This window comes from Felis catus, chromosome E1, assembly GCF_018350175.1.
Source record: "Felis catus isolate Fca126 chromosome E1, F.catus_Fca126_mat1.0, whole genome shotgun sequence".
Classification (NCBI taxonomy): domain Eukaryota; kingdom Metazoa; phylum Chordata; class Mammalia; order Carnivora; family Felidae; genus Felis; species Felis catus.
The window spans coordinates 39,244,738-39,265,558 of record NC_058381.1 but is presented as its reverse complement, the minus strand read 5'-3'; the positions used below and the strand labels follow the sequence as shown (position 1 = coordinate 39,265,558).

The window sequence follows — 20,821 nt, the reverse complement described above, 5'->3', positions numbered from 1 at the left end:
GGGGGAGCGGGGGCGCCGGGGGGGAGAGGGAGAGGCGGCCGTTAGGGGGAGGGGGCGCTGTCCTGAGTCGCTGCCGCCGCCGCTGCCGCCGCCGCCGCTACAACATCTGAAAGTCCTTTTCTGCCGCAGAAGGAAGCGGCGCAGTTTGGAAGCCGTGGCAGGCGCCGAGAGCGCCTCTGAACCCGAGCCTGGGAGGGGAGAGAGAGAAGAGGAGACGCAAGGGGGCTGCTCTTTGGCCCCATTCCCCGACCTTGGAGGATTCCTCCCCTACCCACCCCCCAGGCGGCTGCAGTCCCCCCCACTGAGAACCCGACCTCCTCGCCTGGACTCCCGGCTCCGCGGATTCGGTCTCCCTGACCAGAGCCCTTTCCACCCCACCCTAGCGCTTCCAGTCCCAACCACTGGAGACCTAGTCGAGCGAAGTGGGGAAAGGGCAGCAAGCACCCAACGAGGGACCCAGAAGAGCCTGATGGCCCTAAGAAGTTAGTAGACTTTCTTCCCACTTGTCCTTCCAGCTTCCCCCCCCCCCCCCCCCCCCCCCGCCCCACACACACCCTATTTCCCCAGGGCTCATCTGGGCCCTGGTCCACTCTGCCTTCCAGAGAACTGTATCAACCGAACTCCTGGGGAAGGAGGTGCTAAGCCCCTTCTTCCTTCCTGGATGCTTGTTTTCACTGCCCGACTCCCTCCCCAGAGGAAGATTGACCAGGGAGATTGCCACTGTCGTTGTGCAAATTGTGCATCGCACAACTCCTATTTCTCTCCTAGCCCCTTGTAGATTTGTGTAGCTGTTATGACAGTTTTCCAGCAGGTGGCAGACAAGCATTTCCAGGTAGGGGTGTCTTTTCCTAATTCGACCAGCTTTGCTATTTGGGCTAGGTAGGGGCTGGCTAGGTCCTCTGTGAGATCCTGCTGGTGCCTGTTTCCCCCACGCTCGCCTCAGTCCTGCTGGGATTGGGAGGGACCCTACAGTAACATTTGAGTAGGGACCTGTCTCCTGGGTTCTCTCTCTGTTCCCCAGTTCCCTAGGTACTCATCTATCCTCCCCCACAAAGCTTTCTGCTGTCCTGGAGCTGGTTTCAGGATGCCTGAGGGGTAAGGGTGCCTGTCAGGACATAATAGGTGACCTACCATGGGTTTTTGTTTTTTTTTTTTTTTTGGCTTGGCCTATAAAGCTACAAGGCAGCCAAGCCAAAGTACAGATCAGAGACCATCTTCCAGACTCCCAGGACAGCGATCTTTCAGTCTCCCAGCAAGTAGGCCCCCTTCCACTTTCTCCAAGTGTAAACTGTCCAGGTGATAGGAAGAAGAGAGGGGCTGGAAGCTGAACTTGTAGGGACAGAACATAAAAGTTGCAAACTGACGGCACCTACTGGCAACTATCAAGACTGCAGAAGATCTGGAGAGTTCTGACGGGGTGGGGGGCGGGAGGGCCCGGGGACAAGATTCTGGGATTCTCTCCCTGCTATCTCACAGACAAACTGGGGTCTTTTCTGTCTTGGATAAGGGCAAACAGAGCCAGGCTCTTTACGTCCCCGGGGGAAGCCCAGCCTGCACCTGATTCAGAAAACTTCCCCTAGCTCTATCCCCCTCCATCATCACTGAGGCGCCAACGTATTGTATGAACTTGGACACCACCCCTTAGAGCTGGAATTGTCCCTAACTATAAAATGGAGGTACATCATCTCCACCTATTCTGCCTCTTGAAGCGCTTGTGGGAATAAAATGGGAACTGAAAGGATGGGTTCCAACCCCAAAGCCAGACTTGCCCCCTTGACAGCAAACCTGAGAGAGCTAAAGGTGCTGGGACATGGAGGAAGGAGTTGCAGGAGAGGCTGGACTGAAGCCAAGAGAAGGACCTGGAAGTGAAGCATGAGTGCAGGTGAGTATGGGAAATCCAGAAAGGCTTCCAGGTAAGACAGGTGCCCAGACCCCTATCCATCCACTGGTGTTCACCACCCCCACCGCCAAACATCAGTGTCTGAGATAATTCCAAAGAGGCAGGAAAATAGACATAAGTAGATCATCGAAGCACCTCCCCACCATTCATGCAGCACATATTTACTGGACACTGTGCACAGGCTTTGTGCTACATTCGAGGACCCAGAGCTGGCTGAGATCACTCCCTGCCCACAAGGAGCTCACTGCCTAGTGAGGGGAGACAGGCATACAAATTAAATGAGTCTAAGAAGTGTACAGGTGCCCTGGGAGACATCCACATGGGGTGCTGTGGGGACCCAGACACACAAGTGGTCAGTTCTACATCTGGAAAGACTTCATGGAGAAGGTTACTCTTGAGCCAACCATCTTCCATGCTAGGGGAAAGAGCATCAGGCCGGCCTGGATTCTAATCCCGGCTTTGCCACTGGACTTATTGGGGAACCTGAAAAAAGTTACTCTGAGCTTCACTGTCCTTACCTGGAAAATAGGGCTTTGTGATAAGAAAGAAAGAAGGATGGGGAGGGGACAGACAGAAACAGAGGCTTGTGCAAATTGCCCAGCATACAGTGAGCACTGTGTGTTTGCTTCTTCCTCTCCTTCTTCTGGAGGCAGGGCCTGTGTTTCCCCAGGCAGACTGGAGGTTCTCAGAGGACTGGGTTTAGTGTCTCCCCCCTGCCTCCCACGGCTTGCTGGTGTCTGGGAGAGGCTACATAAAGGGCATAGGATTTGGAGTCAGAGGACCTGGGTTCAAACTGCAGCACAGCCACTGAAGAGCTGTGTGACCTTGGACACACTTAAGGTCTTGAAGGGTCATTTTCATCCTCTTTTTATTTTAATGTTTATTTATTTTTGACAAAGCACAAACAGGGGAGGGGCAGAGAGAAAGCGGGAGACAGAGAATCCAATGCAGGCTCCACACCATCAGCGCAGAGCCTGATGTGGGGATCGAACTCACGAACCATGAGATCATGACCTGAGCTAAAGTCAGGCACTTAACCGACTGAGCCACCCAGGCGCCCCTCATCCTCTATTTTAAAAGGAAAGAAAGAAAGAGAGATAATTGGGCTTACCCCACAGGATGGGTTGCAAGAGAAAACGAGATAACGGCCAAGAAAGGGCTTTGGAACCCAAGGAGTGGGCGCCCAGGGCTCTACCAGAAAAAGAACCACTGTGGGGCGCCTGGCTGGCTCAGTCAGAAGAGCATGCGACTCTTGATCTCAGGGTTGTGAGTTCCAGCCCTACACTGGATTCTAAAAGATAAGATAAACTTTAAAAAAAGAGAGAGAGAGAAAAAAACAACCTATGCCTCCCCCTCAGCATCCTTCTCTGTCCCTAAGCTTCTAGACACCCAGGGCACCAGGAAGATGCTCCTGATGGAAGAGTGAGAAAAATTCCCACTCCCTGCCCACTTCTCCCAGCCCATACCCTTCCTGGCTTGTTGCTTAGAGTCTCATTAGCTCTCTTGTTAGTTCAGTTGCAAACTTCTACTGGGTTCAGGCTGGCTTCTTCGAGAATTGATAGTCCTGCCCTCAGGGAAACCCCAACCTCATGAGCTTGTTCTAGAGAGTATCTGACGCAGTAGACAAAATACATATAATACGAGGCGCCTGGGTGGCTCAGTTGGTTAAATATCCAACTCGATTTCCGCTCAGGTTGTGATCTCAAGGTCATTGAGTCCTGAGTGTCTGTGCTGAGCACTGAGCATGGATACTTAAGATTCTCCCCCTCCCTCTTTTTCTGCCCCTCCCCTGCTCGCATGCATTCTCTCATATTCCCACCCCCCTCCCTCTCTCAAAAAAAATTTAAGTACTCATAATAGGGGTGCCTGGGTGACTCAGTTGATTAGGCATCTGACTCTTGATTTCAGCTCAAGTCATAATCTCAGTTTCATGAGTTCAAGCCCCATGTTGGGCTCTGCGCTGACAGAAGATCCCCTGAGGGAGATTCTCCTTCTCTCTCTGCCCCTCCCCTGCTCACACTCTATCTTGCTCAAAAATAAATAATAAATTTTAAAAAAACTTTTTAAAAAATACACATAATAATGAAAGCTAACACTTAACACGAGCCATATGGTTCTAAGTGCTTCCCTCATGTAGTTCACAACAATCTCATGAAGTGGGAGTTATCATTATCCCCCTGTTAAGATAGGGAAGGGAAACTAAAGCACAGAAAGGTATGTAACTTACTCAAGGTCACACAAGTAAGTAGAAAAACAGGGGTCTGACCCCATGCAGTCTGGCTCCAGAGTCTGTATGATTAACTGTCATGTTTTACAGCCTTCCAAACAGCTGTCAGAAGTACTCTAAACAATTGCCGAGGGAAAAAGACTATGGTACAGAGTGCAAGATGGGTGCAGAGAAGGAGAGTGGAAGTGGCATTGGCATGGAAATGGACCCCAGAACTCCCCAGAGCTTTGACTTCCCAGCCCCTCCCTGGCGCCCTGGACTTCCCACTGTGCCTGCCCCGAATAGGGGGGCTCAACTCCCTTCCAGGTTGGCTGATGTCCAGACCCCAGGTAGAGCATCCTCCAGGGGGCGCTGCAGGTGTGCTCTGAGCAATGGCACATCAGTACAGCTGCCTCCTTGTGCACCGGGGCCCCATACTTGGAGAGAACAGATCAGGAGAGCTAGGATCTCCATAGAGACCCCATAGTACAGAGGGAAGTCTGGTTCAGAGGCTAGAGCCTCGGTCCTTCCCTCAGGACACGTAGCTCGAGAAAAGGACACCCAGACAGAGGATGGGGAGTGGAGAGGAGAGCCCATCTGCAGTTGAGCTGGCCAGGATCTGGTTTCATATCTCCAGTCCAACCAGCTTGGCCACTTGCCAGCTTTGTGGCCACTTCTCCTTCCTCAGCTTCAGTTTTATCATCTGTAAAATGGGGGAGGGGAACTCCTTGAATTGTGAGCCCCCCTCCCAGCTTGGGCAGTCTAGGAATCTAGAATCTCTGGAGTCTTTTTGTCTGGTCCCAGGCCCTATGCCGGCATGGCTCCCAACCCCCCAGAGTTTGCAGTTTCCAAGCCAACTGACACCCATGGAATCGCTTTCTCATTGGTCAAAGAATGTGTAGGAGACAAGCCAAGTGAATGCTGTTGAGTCCTATGAGAGTTCTGTCACTGCACAGAGAGGTGACGAGGCTCACTCGAGGGCATACAGCTAGTAATTAATAGAGCCAAGACTTAAGCCAAATATATTTACTACCCGCTACAGACATAGTGCCCCGAGCCATGCTTTCTCTGTTGCCAGAGCACCACCAGTGAGCTAAGGGCTAAGGACTCAAGGAAGGTTGGGGTAGGAGGAGACGAAGGAGGTACAACCTGGGAGAATCCATGCAGATGACACTTGCAAAAGTACAGACACAGAGGGGCCTCTGGGAGGAGAGCAACACATGTGAGGAAGGGGAAATTATTTGCCCTGCCTCCCCTGACACTTGCTGAGTCAAAGAGCAGCGTATCTGCCTGCCAGGGTGCCTCTTGGCCTGAGAGATCAGAAGCCCAGAATCAGAGCGGACCCCGTGTCCTTCTCCCACAGGACCTCCAGGCCTCTAGGTCCTGCCTCCTACTCCCCCAAGCCTGGGGAACAGAGTGCTACCTTCCTCCTAGAAAACTCCAGAGAGACTCTACCAAGGGGCTGTTGAACCCAGACTGACCTTTCAAACGGGTTCTAAGCTTAGAGAGACCCCACAGAGGAGTCCTCAGACTTAGCAAAACCCCAGAAAGAGGCCCTGGGATCCAGAGAAATCCCCAATACCCATATTTACAGTCGCTCTCATTCCCTGGCTGCACACTTCCTCTTTCCACACTAGCACTGGGAGTTCACAAATATCCCCAGTCATGCCTTCTCTATATTCCCAGACCTCCCTGCCGGCCCTCTCATCCCATGCCAAGGGCCAGAATCTCCGCACACCCACCTTTATGCCTCATCCTTTCTGCCTCCGCACCCCTGTCGACTTCACCCCAGCCCTTCCTCTTTCCTTACCCAGAAGAACATTCTGGCCCAAGGGGCCCCCAAAACTTGGTGGTGACCAGGCATCCCAACCCCACCGGGAAAAGTGAGGAAGGGGCTTCCAGGAAAGTTGAGTGTATTGTAAGTGAGGAAGGGGAAAGGGAGCAACTGTGGCCTCCATTTCCTAATCTGCAAAATGGGAATGATACCCCACATACCTCATAGGGTTGTTATGACAAGCTGTACAGACTGCTTGCTTTTGCCTCATTTAGTAAATAGATATGGAAAAACATACTGAGATACCACTCTATTCCCACAGATTGGTGAAAAAAATTTAATGTTTATGTATTTATTTTGAGAGAGAGAGCGTGCACGCCTCATGCGCACAGAGAGAGCAGGGGAAAGGCAGAGAGCAAGGAAGAGAGAGAGAATCCCAAGCGTGCTCTGCCCTCTCAGCACAGAGCCCGACGTGGGACTCTATCTCACGAACCATGAGATCATGACCTGAGCCGAAATCAAGAGTTGCATGCTCAACCGACTGAGTCACCCAAGTGCCCCAGATCAGTAAGAATTTTAAAGACTGAGTACCAAGTGTGGAGTAAGGGGACTGTCGTCTAATACCAGTAAGAAAACAAATGTGTACACCAACAATTCTACTCTGAGATATGTACCCACTAGAAGTGTGTGTGTGTGTGTGTGTGTGTGTGTGCGTATTCCAAAATACATATATGAGTGTTCATAGCAGCATTATTCAGAATAGCCAAACACTGGCATCAGTAGTAGAATGGATAAATCTATGGTTGAATGAACCATTGCTATACCAACAACATAGATGAATCACAAAGTGAGCAAGAGATTACTATTGTAGGATTCTATTCATAAAGAATTCAAAAAGAGGCAAAACTAATCTATGGTGTTAGAAATCAGGATAGGAGTTACTTTTGGAGAGAATGGTGGAAGTAGTTACTAGAAAGGGCCTCACAGGGTACAGGTGGTGTTTATTATTTAGTTACATGGTGTATGCACTTTATGAACATCCATTGAGCTAAACATTTCTTATTTCTGCACTTTTCTGTATGTGTGTTGTACTTTAATTTTTTTAAGAAACAACTTTTTTGTTTGTTTTTTTTTAAGAGACTGCTGGCTCTCAAGTAGGCTGCTTGGACTGGATTTTTTTTTTTTTTTTTAACATTTATTTATTATTGAGAGACAGAGAGCATGACCAGGGGAGGGGCCAAGAGATGGAGAGACACAGAATCTGAAGCAGGCTCCAGGCTCTGAGCTGTCAGCACAGAGCCCGACACGGGGCTCGAACTCACAAACCATGAGATCACAACCTGAACCGAAGTCAGACGCTTAACAGACTGAGCCACCCAGGCACCCCTGCCTGGACTGGATTCTTGGCAGAAGGTTTCGGATAAGTGAGCACACCTCTCTACGCCTCAGCGTCCTCATCTTTTGCATTAAGTGACCCTTATGTAGGGTGGCTATCATGATTAACTGAGTGAGAATGTGTAAAATGCTTACAACAGTGCCTGCTACATATTAAGTACCCAGTGAGTGTTGGTCATTAGCCATGACCAGCCAAGTGAGTGAGATTAAGAGCCTGGAGCCAAAATGCCTGCACTAAAACCTGGATTTGCCATTTACTTGCTTTGTGACTTTGGCCAAGTGACATCCTCCCTCTTATCCTTAAATACCCTCAGTTGTAAAGGAGGGCTAATGGCAGCCCAGTCTGATAGGGTTGAGAACCTACAGAAACATTACACAGAGGCACTTAGCACAGTGCCCAGAGTAAGGCTCAATACGTGTCAGCTGTTATTATTATTGATCACCATGGTAACCTTATTAACCCATTTTATAGACGGTGTTCCAGGTAGTTAGTAAAAAGGCAGGCTTAAGGTCACATGCAACTAAATGTGATTTAAACCCAGCTGTGTGATAATGGAACCCAGGCTCCTACTGACATGCCCATACCACCTCCAGAGGCGCCATAGCCTTGGAGACGTTTGCCCAAACCCAAACAGCACCTCTTCCTCCTGCCAGGCTGCCCTCTGCAACTGAAGCTCTTGTCTCCAGTAGCTCCAGCTGTCAGGCTTCTGGGCGACCCAGAGGCTATTGTGCCTTCCCTGCCTGGCAGGATCTAGCACCCATCTGACAATTCTGGTGCCCTCATTTGGGGTGCTGGGGATGTAGCCCAGAGCCTAGATCCTGCCCCGGCTGTGGGAAGAGAGAGTCTCAGAGAGAAGCCACGTTGGCCCCCAGGGCTTCTGGTTGTCAGCGGCCTCTTCTACTACAGTCTTTGATTTTCTTTGTCCTGAGAGAGGTAGGGGTAGTCCTAAAGATGGCTGATGAGGACTGGAGACAACTGGAGGGCAAAGGGATAGGACTGAGGGGGCCCAGAAAGAAGGGCCAACCTGCCTGGAACCCCTAATCCACATAGCCCCCACCTTCTCCTCTCCTGAAACCTGGATCCCTCCCAGCCTCACCCCCTCAGTCCTCCCGGTGTCCAGAGGCTTGATGCTTGGAGCCAGTAATCCTCAAGATCTGTGCAGTCTGTTCCTCACCCCCACCCAGTCTTGATGATCTAAAAAGCAGCAGAAGTTGGGCCCCAAGCCAGGGAAAGCCAGACAGCCCGGAATGGAGAAAAATTTGGCCTCAGGTTGAAGTACACAGGCTGTGGGGCAGGGAGCTCTGGTCTTGCAGTCATAAGCCATGTACTGTGGGCTTGTCACTTCACCACAATGATCCTCGATTTCTTCATCTGTAAAATGGGGATGTCAGTCCCTACTCACTCCGCAGGGCTGCTAAGGAAGATCAGATGAGGCTACCTATATAAGTGTAAGGACATAGATACCTGAACGCAGGTCACCAATTAGTGGTGTCATTATTGGGACCTTTTTTGATTCTAAGATTCTATGATGCTTTGAAGTAGAAGGATAGAAAGAAGGGGAAAGGGTACTAAAAAGAGGAAGGCCATGAGAGGGTGGGGCTGAATCTGGAGTAGGACACAGAGATGGAAGGCAGAGAAAGATGAATAGATGTGACGAAATGAAGAACTTGGGAGGGAGGGGGGAGATTTATAGATAGATATGAAACCAAAGATCCCAGTCCAGAATCCCCCTCTCCATTCATTCATTCATTCATTCACTCATTCATTCTTCAGATGGAGACTGAGGCAGTAGCTGCCAAACCGGACCAGGTCTCAGAGCCTGCATCTGGCCAGAGGCCTGCTCCCAGCAGCACCCAAGGGCTCTTGGAGGGTGATAGGCTGGGGGGGGGGGGGGAGAAGGGCATGTCTCTGCAGCTCCAGGTGATCTTTCTCAGATCAGACCCCCAGGTTCACAAACCAAAGTCAGAGGGGGAGCAACTAGCTCCTAGGAATACCTGTCTCCTCCCTTACTCCCACCCTGACTCTCATTAAGGAATGGGAGGGGAACCCAATAGGGCAGGGTTCAGAGAACTAGCTGTTTGATGATAGTGGAAAACCCACACATCAGAAGTGGTGTCAGAATCATAGGAACCATGGGTGGGACCCAGAAAGAGAGGAGGAGCCCCATCTTTTATGGAGGCTTATCAGAAGTGGTGTCAGAATCATAGGAACCATGGGTGGGACCCAGAAAGAGAGGAGGAGCCCCATCTTTTATGGAGGCTTCGTTACAGAGGCATGATTAATTAAATCATTGGCCCATGGTGATTGCACCTCTCCCCTCCCCAGAGGTTGGGGGTTGGAACAGTTCCCACCCTCTAACCACTGGGGTGGCTCCCTGGCAACCGGCCCCCAGCCTCGGGTTACCTAGGGGCTTTCCAAAAGTCGTCTCATTAACATAACAAAAGACACCTTGAAGGCTCTCTTCACTTAGGAAATTCCAAGGGTTTTAGAAGCTCTGTGCCAAGAACAAAGAAAGACCAATATATATTTCTTATCAAAACATCACACCTCCCAAGGACCTTCTCTGGGATTTCTGCCAATTTCAGAACTGGGTAGAAAGTGACAGGTCCAAGTGACCCCATTCCCCACCACATTAGGAGACATACTGGCTTTCTCACCCCATCCTCCAGGCAGCTCTCTGCCTGTTATACCTCTCTCTGAGCCTCAGTTTCCCCATCTGTACAATGAGGAGATTGAACTTGGTAATCTAAGAACCAGCCTAGTTTTAATCTTCTCTCTTCTAAGGAAATCCAACCCTGCTCCTGTCATACCTTCTAGGTGTGCCTGTCCTGTTTGGCCTCCTGAATGTCAGGTCAGTGCCTATCTGGGTGAGGAATTTCAAGAACTTTGGGACCTCTGGGATGGCAGTGGAGGTAGGACAGAGGAACAGAAGGAAGATGGAGGAACAATTTTAACTTGGTCCCCACCTCTCTGCTGAGCTCAGGTGAGACATGTTGATGTAAGAGCGCCTCATCTATCCACACCCCCAGCTCACCTTAGCCTTAGAAGTGATCTGAGACTGGAACACCTGGGTGGCTCAGTTGGTTAAGCGCCTGCTGTTGGCTCAGGTCATGATCTCACGGTTCATGGGTTCGAGCCCTACATCCGGGCTCTCTACTGTCTGCTGGGAGCCTGCTATGGATCCTCTGTCCCCTCTCTCTCTGCCCCTCCCCTCCTCAATAATTAATTAGTTAATTTTTAAAAAGTGATCTGGAAAGAACAGAAAATCTAAGGGAAGGATTGGAGGTCAGGGTCTTGTGAATGAGATTGCTTGGGCTTTCTCTTTACCTACTCCAGTTAGAACCAGGGTTCATTCACCCTAGTGCAGAATTCTCCCTCCTTTTCACTTCATGGGGATGCAGCCTTACTCAGGAAAAGTCTCCTCTAGGACTCTTGCAGCTGACCCCTTCTGCCCCTTCTGGGTTTTCATTCCATCAGTTCCCTCACTGAATCTTTGAGTTCAAGTTACAAAAGCCCTGGGACAGCCCCAGTGTCCCCAAAGGCAGCACAGCCAATGTCAGCAATGGGCACTGAGTCTTCCACTGAATCCCAAGAGTATGGAGCAAACTGTTGGTACAGTGGGTCCCAGCTTCCAGGGGGTAGTAAACAGAGGCATGTGCGGATCTTTCCTTTCACTCTGGGGTTTGACTGCTTGGCTGTCCCTCCAGAGTTGGCACTCCAGCACAAGAGGGCCTGCCGCTGGGTATGCTGCCCCCAGGTGGACAATGATAGTACTGATAGCATTCACAGTGGGTCTCCTGGAGAGTGGGCATTGTACCAGGTGTTGAAGGTTCCAAAGGAGCAGGCCTTCAGAAGAGCTTGTGGCCAGAAGAGGGAGACCTGCAGCTAAACACACAACGATCAGTGCTATGTAACAAAGAGAAATGTACTGGATGCCAAGAAAGCACAGAGGAGCCCGGAGTGCGTGATTAGAGAGAACTTCAAAGGGAAGTGATGTGGGATCTTGTCTTAAAAGATAAGTAGAAATTTACAATCTAGAGGGAATTACCTAACCCCCTTAATCTGCAGTTTCCTCAGTATAAAGGCTTGGTGTAAAGATTAGGGGGAAAATTATGTACAGGGCTGGTTACTATGTCTAGTACATAATTGGCACTCAGAAAACTTATATGGTTTTTAGGAAATGGCTCCGATGGTGGGGGCTGACAGGTCTGCAATTTGTAGGCAGACTGGCAGCTGGAGACTCTTGTGGAATTTCTGTTCCAGTCCTGAGACAGAATTCTTTCTTTTCTGAGAAACCTCCATTTTTTGCTCCTAAGGCCTTCAACTGATTGGATGAGGCCCACCAGCATTACAAAGGCATTACAATCCTTTTTTTCAAAGTCATCTGATTGTAAGTGCTAATTACATCTACAGACTACCTTCACAGCAACATCTAGGTTAGTGTTTGACCCAACTGGATGCCATAATCTAACCAAGTTGACACAGAAAATTAACCATCACAGAGGTCATTCGAGGCAGAGGCTACTCCAGGCAGGGACTATGTTATATTTTTCTAGTTGATTATGCTTTCTGAGAAGTTGCTCTTTGTTAAATGGGACTATGTTTGAATACTATAAACAATTTAGAGCACAATTTACAGAAACAAACTCCTGTGTAAAATCACCGTAACATCTTAAAGTTAGAAGGGATTTTATAGATCACTAGATATAACCCTCACTTTGGAGAGATCTCTCTTACAACATACTCAGAAAATGGTCGTCTAGACTCCAACATTCCAGTGGTAAGAAAAGTCCCTAGATCCTAAGAATGTCTATTCTTGACCAGCTCTAATTGGAAACTTTTTCTTTACATGGTACTTTCTTACATCAGTACCTCTCATTAATTATTCTTTTTTACTTATCAAAGACAAATCTTATCCTGAATTTTTCCTATCCTTGAATAGAATACTTCCTTATTTGCCCTAAATGTTTATTGATCAGGTCAAAATTCTTTTTTGTTTAATTTTTTTAATTCTAGTATAATTTATATACAGTGTTATATTAGTTTCAAGTGTACAATATAGAGATTCAATTGTTCTATACATTATTCAATGCTCATCACGAGAAGTGTACTCTTAGTCCCCTTCACCTATTTAACCCATCTCCCCACCCACCTCCCTCTGCGGTATTTGTTCTCTATATTTAAGAGTTTGGGGGTTTTGTTTGTCTCTTTTTTTCTTTGATTGTCTTGTTTATTAAATTCCACATATGAGTGAAATCATAAGGTATTTGTCTTTCTCTGGCCGACTTATTTCAGTTAGCATTATCCCCTCTAGATTCATCCATGTTGTTGCAAATGGCAAGATTTCATTCTTTTTTATGGCTGAGTAGTATTTCCACTGTGTGTGTGTGTGTGTGTGTGTGTGTGTGTGTGTGTGTACCACATCTTCTTTATCCATTCCTCTATAGATGGACACTAGGGTTGCTTCCATATTTTGGCTATCATAAATAATGCTGCAGTAAACATAGGGGTACATATACCTTTTTGTATTCTTTGGGTAAATACTCACTAGTGGAATTACTGAATCTAATGGTAATTCTATTTTCAATTTTTTGAGGAACTCTGTAGCTGCACCAGTTTGTATTCTTACCAACAGTGCACAAGGGTTCCTTTTTCTTCACATCCTTGCCAACACTTATTTCTTTTTCATTTTAGCCATTCTTACAGGTGTGAGATGATATCTCATTGTGGTTTTGATTTACATTTCCCTGATGATTAGTGATGTTGAGCATCTTTTCATGCTCAACGTGTATGTTCGCCATCTGTATGTCTTCTTTGGAGAAATGTCTCTTCATGTCTTCTGACACTCATTTTTAAATTGGATTATTCATTTTCTTAGTGTTGAGTTGTACAAGTTCTTTACATATTTTGGATACTAACCCCTTATCGGATATATCATTTGCAAATATCTTCTCCCATTCAGTGGGTTGTCTTTTTGTTTTGTTGTTTCCTTTGCTATGCAGAAGCTTTTTTTTTTTTTTGAGTTTTATTTATTTTGAGAGAGAGAGTGCCAGCACAAGCAGGAGAGGGGCAGAGAGAAAGGGAGAGAAAATCCCAAGCAGACTCCCCATTGAAAGCATGGAACGTGACATGGGGCTGGAACCCATGAACCTCAAGATCATGACCTGAACTGAGATCAAGAGTCAGACGCTTAACTGAGCCAGCCAGGCACTCGTGTGCAGAAACTTTTAATTTTGATTGGGTCCCAATAAATAGTTTATTTTTACTTTTGTTTCCCTTTCCTTAGGAGACATCTAGAAAAATGTTGCTATAGCCAACGTCAGAGAAATTACTGCCTGCGCTCTCTTCTAGGATTTTTATGTCTCAGGTCTCATATTTAGATCTTTAATCCATTTTGAGTTTATTTTTGTGCATAGTGTAAGAAACCATTTGTTGATGAGACTTTCTTTTTCCCATTGCATATTCTTGTCTTCTTTGTTGTAGATTAATTGACCCTATAATTGTGGGTTTATTTCTGGGCTTTCTATTCTCTTCCATAGATCTATGTGTTATTTTTATCTTATTTGGTTACTACAGCTTTGTAGTATATCTTGAAATCTGGGATTGTGATACCAAAATTTCTTTCTTAAATATTCAAAGGGCTTCAAGACAGCTTCATTTTAAAAGCCCACATAGGGGCGCCTGGGTGGCTCAGTCGGTTAAGCGTCCGACTTCAGCCAGGTCACGATCTCGCGGTCCGGGAGTTCGAGCCCCGCGTCAGGTGCTGGGCTGATGGCTCAGAGCCTGGAGCCTGTTTCTGATTCTGTGTCTCCCTCTCTCTCTGCCCCTCCCCCCGTTCATGCTCTGTCTCTCTCTGTCCCAAAAAAAAAAAAAAAAAAAGCCCACATAGGCTTTCTCCTATTGTGTCTTCTGGTTCTTCTAGTAAGAAAAGGACTAACTGCCTGCTCCAACTGACAGTCTTTTCTGTGCTCTGTAAAATTCCCACCATTCTGCTTCTGTAGCTTCTTTCTTTTCATGATCAAGAGGGAGGAGAAACATGTAAGCAGCATTTAGTTCCAGGCCTTTGATTTTCTTCAACCTCAAGCAGATTGAGGGATGCCTGCATGGCTCAGTCAGTTGAGTGTCTGACTCTTGATTTCAGCTCAGGTCATGATCTCATGGTTTGTGGAATCAAGCCCCATGTCAGGCTCTGCAATGATAGCACAGAGCCTGCCTGGGATTCTCTCCCTCTCTCTCTGCCCCTCCCCTGCTCGTCCTCTCTCTCTTTTTTTCAAAATAGATAAATAAACATTAGGGGCACCTGAGTGGCTCAGTCAGTTAAGCATCCGACTTCAGCTCAGGTCATGATCTCACTGCTCATGAGTTCGAGCCCCATGTTGGGCTCTGTGCTGGCAGTGTGGAGTCTGCTTGGGATTCTCTCTCTCTCTCTCTCTCTCTCTCTCTCTCTGCCCCTCCTCCTCTCTCGCTCTCTAAAATAAATAAACTGTAAAAAAAAATTTTTTTTAATAAAATAAACCCAACTGACTGAAAACAACTCAGTGCACAAAAAGTCATATTTGGAATTACACAGTATTAGAATTAGAAGGGCCCTTAACAATCATTTACCCAGGGTTGGTTGGTTTGTTTAATGTGATTAGTCAATCCTCATTTTCAAATGAAATCTTACACAGAACTAAACTCTTACACAGGACATAAAAAGACAAAAGTGGAGCTCCTCTGGGTTAGAGAACCCTGGCCTCACTTCCACTAACTGCCCTCCCCAACCCCACCATTACCTCTCTAATACTCTGTGGAAGGCATTTTGCTGGGCTACCTAGACTTCAGTTCACAGGTAGAGAAGCAGACCTATAGAAAGGAAAGGATGTACTCAAGGCCATGCAACTAGTGACAAAAGAGCTGGGCTACAACTTACCACCACAACACACTGTCCCTGTCCCTCAATTTGGCCCAAAGTTTGGTTTTTCTGTAGGGAGTCTCCCCACTGGATGCACATATATTGAAAATCTATATGTACAAAACTTACATTCTCACACAAGCTTGTATAGACAAGTATGCCTTGCCTTTAGTGAGGTGGGAAAAAAGGGACAGGAGTGAAAAGGGCAGAGGGCAGGGAAGAAAACAAACACGTAGAAAGTCACATGTCGGGGTGCCTGGGTGGCTCAGTCAGTTAAGCATCCGAATTCAGCTCAGGTCATGATCTCACAGTTCATGATTTCGAGCCCTGTGTTGGCTTCTGGGCTGACAGCTCTGAGCCTGGAGCCGGCTTCGGATTCTGTGTCTCCCTCTCTCTCTGCCCCTCCTCCTCTCACGCCAGCTCTCTCTCTCAAAAATAAATATTTTAAAACTAAAAAAAAAAAAATAGTCATCTGGCAAAAGATAAGGAACACACAGGATTACCAAGATCCACAATTACTGAGGGAAATTTTTTAAATTGTGCTTATTTAAGCTAAATTTTTACATTATAAAAATAATGAATGTTTATAATGTTTTTAAGTTTATTTATTTATCTTGAGAGAGAGAGGAGGGGGTGAGGGCATGCACACCAGTGTTGGGGAGGAGCAGAAAGGCAGAGGGAGAGAGAATCCCAAGCAGGCTCTATGCTGTCAGTGTGGAGCTCAACACGGGGCTCGATCCCACAATTGAAAGCCAAAATCAAGAGTCAGACGCTTAACTGACTGAGCTACCCAGGTGCCCTTCTATAATTTTTAATTTTCAAATGGGATAGAATGGAAAATATGAGGAGTTTTCCTCCCCTTCCACCATTTATAATTCCTTCCAGAGTTTTTCTTTTTTTTTTTTTTTATTTTTTTTTAAACGTTTATTTATTTTTGAGACAGAGAGAGACAGAGCATGAACAGGGGAGGGTCAGAGAGAGAAGAAGACACAGAATCCGAAGCAGGCTCCAGGCTCTGAGCTGTCAGTACAGAGCCCGACGCGGGGCTTGAACTCACAAACCACGAGATCATGACCTGAGCCGAAGTCGGCCGCTTAACCGACTGAGCCACCCAGGCGCCCCCCTTCCAGAGTTTTTCAATGCACATTTACCCAAATGGATTCTGTTCTACATACTATTCTTCACCTCATTTTAAAATTTTTATTTTAATTTTTTAATGTTTATTTATTTGTGTGTGTGAGAGAGAGAGAGAGAGCATGAACAGGGGAGGGGCAGAGAGAGAGAGAGAGACAGAATCCGAAGCAGGCTGCAGCCTCCAAGCTGTCAGCACAGAGCCAGACTCAGGGTTGGAACCCACAAACTGTGAGATCATGACCTGAGCCAAAGTCGGATTTCTAACCGACTGAGCCATCCAGCGCCCCACTTTTTAAATGTTTAATATATCTTAGTGATGTTTCCATATCAGTGCACCTAGGCCAACTTCATTCTCTTTAATAGCTGCATATTGTTAACCTTAAAAATAAAACCATCAGTTATTTTACCAGCAAAACTGGGTTTATTTGGGAATAGCAGAGAACTGCAATTCAGGACAAGCAAGCTACAGCAAAACCATAGGCAAGTCCAAGGAACAGAGGAGAGGGGCACCTGGGTGGCTCAGTCGATTAAGCCTCTGACCCTTGGTTTCAGCTCAGGTTGTGATCTCATGGTTCATGAATTCGAGTCCCACATCCAGCTCCACACAGACGGTGTGGGGCCTGCTTGGGATTTCTTGCTCTCCCTCTCTCTCTGCCCTTCCCCTGCTTGCTTTCTCTGTATCTCTCAAAAACAAATAAATAAAATTAAAAAAAAAAAAAAAAAGAACAAAGGAGAGGACCACTTCTTTATGTTGGGGGGGGGGGGGAGTAGGGAGGGCCATTAGAAACAAAAAGTCCATTGGAGCAAAATGGGGTTCCTAGTGGCTTTTCTTTGGCTCAGTTGTGGGAATCTCTCATTGGCTAGGCTGTTGCTGGAGGAGGAGGAAATCTTTCTTCCTCCAGCTGGGGTAGTAATGAAGTAGCTATAGTATGGATTTGCAAGGTACGTCTCTTCCTGTTGGGGTCTGCAATTGATGAGGAATGGTGTGAGAGTTCTCCCTTCTGGCTTCCTAGCTCCATTTTAGTGAGATTTTCCTTTATAAATTTTCACCTATCATTCTATTCCATGCTGCCAGGCCTTTGCTAATAAAAATAATATTGCAATGACTTTATATATACACACAATTGTGGGAATGTATCAGTATTCCTAGAAGATAAATTACTGAGTCAAAAGATGTGTACACTTTTAAATTTTCGATAGACACTGGATTGCCAGACTGCAGAAGGAAACCTCTGTGTGAACTTATTGGGGACTAATCTCTCATCTTGAGCTGCTCCCCACCGGAGCTTCCCTTGTTCTCCTGCCAGCTCTGTTTGGTGGCCCTCATTGTCTGAAACCCCTAATTGTCCAAGGACCAGACCTGCAGTGCCACCAGAAGGGAGAGGCTGAGCTCCATGGAATGTTTTAGGCTCTCCTGGCCTCCTCCATCCCAAGACTGGTATCCCTGGTAAAAAGTACTGATCTGACCCTATCAGTCATTAACCTCAACGTAAAGAGGGTCTGTTGGCCCAGCCCTAACCACCCCAGACCCTGGGCCAGTCCAGCCTCATTCAGGAATTCCCAGTGAACCCTAGCCTAGCCAGCTCCATCCCCGAAATCCAGAGCCACATTTTCAGTCCAACCCCCTTCACTCAGTCAGCCAGCTAGAGGGAAGAAATAATGCACTTTCAAGAGGAACTCCCTGGTGGAGGATGGAGACACAGCTCCTTTAGGACCCCTTCCCCCTGCTGCTGAGTGGAGAGACAGAAAATGCAAAATACCCATAAGAAAACAACCAAAAAATATTTATCAAAGGAATTCATCCGCATATGCAAATGTACTCCAAACAACTGGAGGAAGCCTTGCAGAAAGGGTCTAAGAAGATTCCCTGAACAAGGGGAATTTTGAATTGGTTTTGGAGGAGAGGACTTGGAGAATTGGCAGGGGAGAGGGAGGAAGGTCTTGAAAAGGAGTAGAGGTAATAACTGCTAACATGTTTGGAGCATTTATTATTTGCCAAGCAATGCATTAAGCACTGTATACATGTGTTATATCCCTTATGTGGAGGTACTCTCGTTATCCCCATTTTAGGTGAAGAAATGGAGACACAATGAAACTGAATGACTCGCCAAGGTCATACACCCAGCCAAGTACTGTAGCCAGGAATCTGACTCCGGTACTTAATGTTGACCCAAGGCAGAAGTAGGGATGGGGCAAGGCACTGAGTAGCTAGTTTGAGCTCCCTGTAAAGATGAGGGAGGCGGGCAGTAATGAGGATGTGGTAGCTGCCCCCTCTCCCCACCAAAGCCCCTGGAACTGACTCCCTACCCCTTCTTGCCTCCCAAGCCCACCCACCCCAGACTTCCTTCAGTGGCCCCCAACACATCCTGTAGGACACCCTGTGATAGGCTCTGGAAAGGAGGAGAGACTGACAAAGAAACAGCCCGTGTCCTAAAGAGAAGTCCCAACCCTACCCCAACCCTCCCCATAACAAGATGATCCCACTAGAGGGCTGGAAAATTGTTCTAAGTGCTTCCATATCTCATTTATCCCTCTGCACTTTTGATATAGGATAATGACATGGGAAAACTGAGGCTCACGGAGAATTTTTTGACTCAAGCCTGTGTGACTCAAGTCCTTTTGACTCCACAGTTCTGCTTCTGGGTTTTTGGAACAGAGCCTCACAGAATCAGGATCAAACTAAACTGCAGGGTCCTAGAAAATAGGGCGAGAGCTGCTTATTAAATTCCTGTTGCCTCATCCCCAGCGGGGTCTCATACGGTACTGCAGGCTGGGATGACCTACAAGGCAGAGGCCAAGAAAGGCAGAGGCTGGGCTGCCGTCCTTGGGAAAGCATGTCCACTGACCACTACCTCGTGGGGCCTCTGTGCTCCAGGAAGTAGAAAGACGCATGGCAGTTCTCTGTCAGGGCCAACCTCTGTTCTGGGGAGGCTGCAGAGAATCAATGGCTGGCCCTGGAGCCCAAGGCCTGGTCAGCCCTTTGGATGAGCACAGGTTACTGGATTGGATGGGCTTCCCTACAACTGCTCTGAGACCCTGGTGGTCCTGTGCTCTGGAAGTTGCCTACTGGTATCAACACATGCAGTGAGGAGAGTGGAATGAAACACTTGGAATTACTGGAGGCCAGGAGACCAGTGGACAGGGGCCAGAGCAGTGCCAAAGCTCCATTCCTTTGGCTTTTCCAATCACCCTAGCCCTAGCCCATAGGCTACCTCCATCCTTGACTTCCGGTGACAAACCTCGCCCCCTCCCCGCCCCCCATCACCAGCCCTCCTTGGGGCTTTGCTAGCCCAGCAGGTATTAGATATGCTGGGGTGATTTAACAATTTGTTTTGACCTCTGATTTCTTTTAGAAGGGGGGTGGGGTGGGGGAAGAATTAAAGCCACAAATCGTCAAGCCAGCCTAAGGAAGATTCTTGCTTCCTGCTTCTGATACTGTTAGTCTACTATTCTAAACATCTTACATTTATCTTGTGTAATCCTCACACAGCTGAGGTAACACGGTTATTCTCCTTTCTCAGCAGAGAAAACAAAAGCACCAAAAAGCTGCCTCCATCCAGACCGCACGACTGGCAAATTGCCCAGCAGGGATAGAATCTCAGGTTAAGAATGATTGGAAGGAAGTGGTTCAGACGACAGAATTAGTAGTCATTCAAATTGTGCAGTTATTCTATTCTGGCATCTTGTAAGGGGAATAAAAAAAAAAAAAAATACGTTCTTTTGTCATTTTAACATTGTGGATTGACAAGGGCAGAATAAACCCACTCAAACGTTTACACCGAAGAGTTAAAAAAAAAAAAAAAAAAACCAACAACTTCAGTCTTTGGCTTGGCATTTCCTCCTCAAATGTGAACAGCTTGTCTGCATAGCAGAATTCAGGGAACTTAACACAGAGGAAAGCAAAAGCAACAAGCAGCAGGGCATCCTACTGGCTTTCTGAGGAAAAAGTTTCTGTCCTCGAATGACCCCTAAACACCGTCCTCGGCTCCGGAAGCGGTAACCACAAACTATTCTTTTGGATTGACCAGCTTGCAGCCCAACGCCGCTCTACTGGGGGACTTGAATGCTGCTCTCCATTTTGCGTGGCCTCTCCACACCCTCTATTCTACCCCAAAACCACCACTGTGGCACTTCGGTTTCTTCGAAAAGAAATTCTTGGGAGGGGAGGTTGAGGCAGACGCCAGAATCTGCCCAGAAGGCCGGCTCTCGGTTTCCTCAGGAAAATGAAGCTAGGACTCCCGTTCCTCTCGCTAAAAAGCCTCAGGACGGGAGACGGTTTTTAGATTTCAGGGATCTGAAAGAAATTAGCAGCTCGCGAGGAACCCTTCTCCTTCCCCCTTTTGCCCCAGCCTGCACCTCAGAAAACCCCGCTGGCCCCCCGAGTCTCTTCGGGGTAGTCTGCACCGAGAGAACAAATAGACTCCTCCTCATTCGCCAGATTCCCTGTCCGTCTCTCCGCTAAGACGCCGAGTGGTGCCTTTTGAAAACCCTCTAGTCCCGCCTCCCTTGTCTAATTG

The 20,821-nt window shown here is 47.5% G+C and overlaps 2 long non-coding RNA genes across 3 annotated transcripts in view; one reads left to right on the top strand and one right to left on the bottom strand.

Annotated features, from left to right (window-relative positions):
- LOC102900254 overlaps positions 1-12,502 on the top strand; it is a 15,900-nt gene extending 3,398 nt beyond the window's left edge. Inside the window, exons 2-5 of one of the 2 annotated variants that reach the window (XR_441887.4) lie at positions 130-482; positions 769-832; positions 1,176-1,882; positions 10,094-12,502. This is a non-coding gene — a long non-coding RNA (uncharacterized LOC102900254). Of the gene's footprint in view, positions 1-129; positions 483-768; positions 833-1,175; positions 1,883-4,217; positions 5,148-10,093 lie in introns of those variants that run through there. The other variant, XR_006589901.1, reaches the window with a different exon arrangement.
- Positions 47-20,821, bottom strand: LOC109494361. The gene is made up of 3 exons (XR_002149204.3): positions 20,661-20,821; positions 555-1,859; positions 47-188 (listed from the first exon to the last, which is right to left on the bottom strand). It is a non-coding gene; the product is annotated as an uncharacterized LOC109494361 (long non-coding RNA).